The sequence below is a fragment of the Ailuropoda melanoleuca genome, chromosome 13 (assembly GCF_002007445.2).
Source record: "Ailuropoda melanoleuca isolate Jingjing chromosome 13, ASM200744v2, whole genome shotgun sequence".
Lineage (NCBI taxonomy): Eukaryota > Metazoa > Chordata > Mammalia > Carnivora > Ursidae > Ailuropoda > Ailuropoda melanoleuca.
The window spans coordinates 43,089,000-43,094,863 of NC_048230.1; positions in this window are offsets into that span (position 1 = coordinate 43,089,000).

Below are 5,864 nucleotides of genomic sequence, written 5' to 3' on the forward strand. Positions count from 1 at the left end.
GGGGGTGGGGTGGGGTGCCAGGCGCCGCGGCCCGGGGAAGCTGGGCTCGCTATGGTTCCCCGAGCCGACCCCGGAGTGGCGGGGGGCGCGATCGGAAGGGCCCGGTGCGTCTCCGCCTCCCAGGCTGGCCGGGAGCCGAGCCCGGCCGCTGCCCGGAACGGCGAGGACGCTGCTCGGAGGCCGCGTCCTGCGTAGCCCGAGCGGGGGAGGGGGCGGAGGCTCAGGAGCCGCGGCAGAGCGTCGCCAGCCAGCCGATCGATCCCCAGGGGCGGGAACGCGGCGAGCCCCGCTGGACCTGCGGGGGGGTGTCCCTGAAGGATCGAGGGGCGAACAGAGGGGGTGCTCAGGGATCCCGTGACCGTGCGATGGCGGCCGGGAGGGCCCAGCCAGAGCACAGCTCGGCCTGCAGTGCGGGGACCGGGGGCCGGGGGCGGGTGGTAACGCCTCAGACACCCTCAAAGTCCCATATATTCTCTATCGGGCCCCCGATTTGGCCACTTCCGGAGCAGAGTCTCGCAGCCGCGCAACTTCGTCCCTCCATGTCCAGGCGCCACCCCCCCACCCCGGATGACGAGGTCGTCGGACGCGATCACCCAGTCTTTCCTTACCCCTCACCCAGCACTCCTGAATCCTGATCGAAATGGGTGGGGGTCCCCTTGACACCACCTATGGAAAGATCCCCCAGGTCTGCCCCAAAAGTCCCCTTCCCCAGCTCGTTCCCCAGGGCCGTTTCCTGGGACGGTCTCTGCGGACCCCCGAGGGATCCCCTTCTGCTCCCGGGGGGGGGGGGCTGGCCGCTGCCTCACCTGCGTGATCCGCGGCCCAGGCGGGGCCGGGGTAGGGGAGCCGAGGAGCCTGCACCCGCCGCGCCCTCCCCTAGGGGGCGGGCTCCCCTCGAGCTGGCCGGCGCCTGGGGCCTGGGCCAGGGCGGCCCTCGGAGCCTCTCCGGGAGTGGGAAGGAGAGGCACGCAGCAGGCAGAGCAAGGGGGTCTCGCCGCATAGCCCCGCGCGCCCCGCTTCTGGCCTGCCCCCCCCCTTCCTCCTCACTCTGGCTGCGAGGCTGCTGCTTTTCCATCAGGAAACAAGCGGACCCAGAGCGATTTCGAACCTTCGGTCTGCACACCTAGGACCTCAGGCATCTCAGCCTTGAGGACCATTGTTTGCCAGAAGCGCCCCTTGCCTAGTACCCCCGCCCCCCCAGAAGTCGACAGGAGGAGCATACCTATGTCTTTTATTTGAGGTTTAGCAAGGAAATCTCGGGTCAAGAGCATCCCAGAGCCTCTCGTTCTGCGGTCAAAGGGCCAATAATGAGCAAACTGATATTACAGTGCAGATTTCCCCAAGACAGCCCCACCGGCCTGACTTAATGTGGGAATGAGTGCGAAGGGGAGCCTGGAACAGAAGCCCCACCGGGGACTCTCTTCTCTAAGAGGTTCACTAAGGAAAAGTTGCTGTGCCCGACAAATGGCACTCCTTAAAAGTGCCCTGATACTTCCCTGTAAGGGATGCTTCCCTGGGTTGCTGACCAGGAAAACACTCATACCCCAAGAGATACTCCAAGCAGGGGAAAGGGACCCCCCCAGTCCTCGTCCTCCGGTGGGGACAATGGCCTTGAGAGTGGTAGGAGCTGGGTTGGGATAGGTCTTGGGGTTCTTTTTAATCACTGAAGTTCCAGATAAAGCTCAGAATTTCCCTTTTTTCTGGCCTCAGGGAGTCGCTGATGGAGGAGGGAATGAGGCAAATGTAGCGGTGTGTGCATGCGTGTGGGGCTGGTAAAGGGCGTGAGGAGGGAGCCCGCAGGCCGGCCCAGCCCTGTGCTTCCAGGCCGAGCAGCTCCTTCATCAGGCCTGGATGCCAGGGCCCGAAGGATTTTTAGGGACCCACAAAAGTGGTCTAATTTCTTTTCCCCTTCTTCCTCTTCTTTTTGTAAAAATTGTTTATTTTAAAAAGTTATAAAATACATATAATATAAAATTTACCGTTTTAACCACTTTCAGGTGGCATCGAGCACGTTCACAGCGTTGGGCAAGCATCACCGCCGTCCACTGCAGAACCTTGTCATTACCCCAAACAGAAAGTCTGTGCCCATTAAACACTAACTCTCCACGCCCGTCCCCCAGCCCCTGGTACCCACCATCCTACTTTCTGTCCTATGAATTTGACTACTCTAAGTACCTTTTATAAGTGGAATAGTATAATATTTGACCTTTTCTCTCTGGCTTATTTTACTCAGCATCATGCCTTTAAGGTCCATCCATGTTGTAGCAGGTGTCAGACTATCCTTCCTTTTTATTTTTTTTTTTATTTTTTTTTTTAAAGATTTTATTTATTTATTTGACAGAGATAGAGACAGCCAGCGAGAGAGGGAACACAAGCAGGGGGAGTGGGAGAGGAAGAAGCAGGCTCATAGCAGAGGAGCCTGATGTGGGGCTCGATCCCGCAACGCCGGGATCACGCCCTGAGCCGAAGGCAGACGCCCAACCGCTGTGCCACCCAGGCGCCCCTATCCTTCCTTTTTAAAGCTGAATAATATTCCATTGTATGTCTATCTAATTTCTTTTAAAATCAGAAGAAAAATCTTTAGGTCAAAGACAAGGTCTTAATATGTAATATTAATATGTTCATCTTTATACCAATGCAGTTATAAACTAATTTTTAATACTTTTTTTTACAAGATTTTATTTTTTTATTTGAGAGAGGGAAATTAAGCAAGAGAGAGCATGAGCGGTGGGAGGGGGGCAGAGAGGGAGAAGCGAGGCTCCCCACCGAGCAAGGATCCCAATGTGGGACTCGATCCCAGGACCCCGGGACCACAACCCCAGCTGAAGGCAAATGCCCAGCCGACCAAGCCACCCTGGCGCCCCAATTTTTAATACTTTTTTTAGGTATGAAGGATCCACCAAGAGGACAGTACCCAGCGCCCATGAAAGTTCTGGGAGAAGTTTCAAGAATGGCACCTCTAGGGAGACTTGTAAGTGGGGCCAACCTGCTCTCCCTGTGGGTGGGTGTAGCTAATCAGCTGTTGGCCTCGGACTGATGGCTCTGGGGGCCCAGAACACTCACCTGCCTATGTGCCCTGGTCCCTGTAGGCATCCTGAGGCCACTTCTTCTCAGCTGGGAATTCAGGTTTCTCTCTGATGCTGTTGAAATAAAAAGCGTGTGAAAATAATGGGAACACAGGACCTAGAAACACAAGGCCTGCCTTTCTTTCTTCCTTTTATTTTAAGAGTTCAGGTCTGCAGGGCTCAGGCCCAGCTCTGGCTCTGTGCATTTCTCCCGGATGTCCATCTGGCCTATGTCTGTGAGTTGATTGCCTGCGATTTGACAGTAATGATTATAATGGGGTGATTTTGTATTCTTTGACTCATTCGGATTGGAAGGTTCAGAAACGGACCCAGGCCTCCCCCACCCCCATCCCCTTGCTTTTGAAGCTGGTGGCTTTTTCTTTTCTTTTTCTTTTCTTTTTTTTTTAATTCCAAAGAAATGGCAGAATCTCATGGAAACAGATCCATATAGAAAAAGAGTCTTTCTCTTTTTGAACCTATTGGTGATGACTGGTTTCCTTTTTTGGCCTGGTGATGAAGAATGAGTCCTGTAGGAGCCAAGAAATATTGCACAGGACCAGGGGAATATCGCTGCAGAAATCTACGTGGGAGAGAAGTCTTTCTTGGAATTTTGAAAAACACAGCTATAGCTGTTATGAACGCTGAGCTGTGTGGGGGTCGCTCCCTCCCACACTCTGCCGAGGCGACTCTTTCCTCTCCTTCCTTGCTACCTACTGGCAAAGACACATTCCCATGCACACTAAGCCGTCTTTCTCTAAATAGGCCCAGACAGACAGACAGATGGCCACAGATACAATGCTGCAGGTGTGAACCACGGAACCCAGGGTGACTTAGCCCTGGATTGCTCGCCGTCGGCTTCTCAGCCTGACCTAGGGGACCGCTTCTGCCTGCTGGCTCTCACACATGGCACGAATTAAGAAGCAGCTCTGTGCTCTGAGGGGGGACCTGTGTGTGTCCCCGGGGACGTGTCCCAGCTCTGGGGCAGCTGTGGTTTTCAGAAAGGCAAGGCTGGTGTTAAGCACATAGTCCGCAGACGTGGTGCACGCTGTTTCTGAGCCGCGGGGATGAGGCTGTTTTCATGTCCCTCATTAGAAGCCTGGGTATCTGTGACGCAGACCCCCCCCCAGGCCCTCCAGCGCCCTCAGAGGAGCGCCCAGACCTGCCGCTTTGGGATTCCTATGTCTAACCCCTAGAAAAGACGAGGGTTCGGGGGTCCAGCTCTGCAAGCCCAGCGGCTGGTAGGCAAGGGCTTTATTGTGATGCTCCTGAGACCAGAGGTGGGGGGCAGGGGCAGGAAGGAGGAGGTCCCTGCTGCAGAGTGAGTTGTGTGTCCCCCCCCAAGTCTTCTGCTCTGGTCCTAGCAGGAACACAGGGCCCTGCCCCTCCCTTGGGTCTAGCACCCTGGCTGGGAGGGGAGGGAGGTGTGCCTTTAAGACCAGGGACACGCTGTGTGGGAGAGGTGCTTCTGGAAGAGCCGGGCTCCAGGTTGCCAAGGTGAATCTGTCAATAGAGTATTGAACAGGCCTGTCTGACCGGCCGTAATTGTGTTTCGAAACAGCCAGCTTCTGGCCCTCCTCACCCATCCCAGAGCACCGCATACAGGAGCCTAGCTGAGCACGAGTCTCCCGGGACAGGAAACCCAGCAGCACCCCGCCTCTCCAAGGGCGCGGTAGTCCACACGGAGGGTCTTTCCTCCCACACCCCCACTCTGGCTTGTGACCTGGAGTGGCCGAAGATCGTGCCGCCTCCCTGGAATCTTCACCCAGAGCACCCTGCCCGGGAAGGACCCCTTCATCGGTGTTCCTGACTGCCCGCCAGCCCCAGGCATGCCCAGTGGGGCTGTTTGTCCACTTTGCAGGGCAAAGTGAACATGTGGGGCCCCTTGTTCAACAATTAGGAACAACCTCAAGATGGCAGAGCAGTCCCCGCCCAGGACAGCTCAGGGTCCGGGGTCTGCTGGTTCTACGCGCATGCAGTGCCCTTCCTCTCTGGTCTCAGTGTCCAGTCCCCGAGTCCACCAGTCCGGCCCCTCCAGCAGTCAGATCCTCGAAAGAGGCCAGGTGTCCCCATAATCCTGTCGTCCTATTTGGGGAGACGCTTGTGGTGGCCCTGTGGTCGGGTGTCCAGCTCTGGCCAAGATGGCCAGGCTCATGTGTCAAGGGGGAGTTTGAAGGGGACTGGGACCAGGCAGGTGCGGGGTAGCTGTCCCCAGGCCTGCTAGAACGCTCCCTGCTGCGGTGCTTACACGGGAAGTCACCCTCCTCCCCGCCACCTGGGAGAGCGTCTCTCCTCCTCCCCCCCACCCCGTGAGCCGCGCAGTCAGAAGTGTTGGGAATCAAGGGGTCTGGCTCACAGGACCCTCAGACCTGGTCAGTGAAGGCTGTTGGGACAGGGAGAGCCCGGACAAGTTGACACCTGCCGATAGTCTCTCTGCCATGAGGTGGCAAGAACACAGCATCATGAGAGCCAGGCCCTCTGGCCTTCTCTTGACCTCACCTGCTACCTGGTGACTCCAGGCTTCAGTTTCTTCATCTGCAAAAAGGAAACAAGACCTCAGGTCAACACTCCTACAAAGTCTGCCAAGGCTGCGCGTGACCTGACCCTGTCACCTTCTGCCTTCTCTGGCTTTCTCTCCTTCTGGCTTTCCTCCTTGCGTACCCTCCTCCAGCCACATGGAATCCTCAAACGCTTCAGGCACACTGGGGCCTCAGGGCCTTTGCAGTGGCCGTGGCCATAGTCTGGAATAGATAGCGGCAAGGTTCTCTCCTTCTCCTTCAAGTCTTTGCTCAGATGTCATTT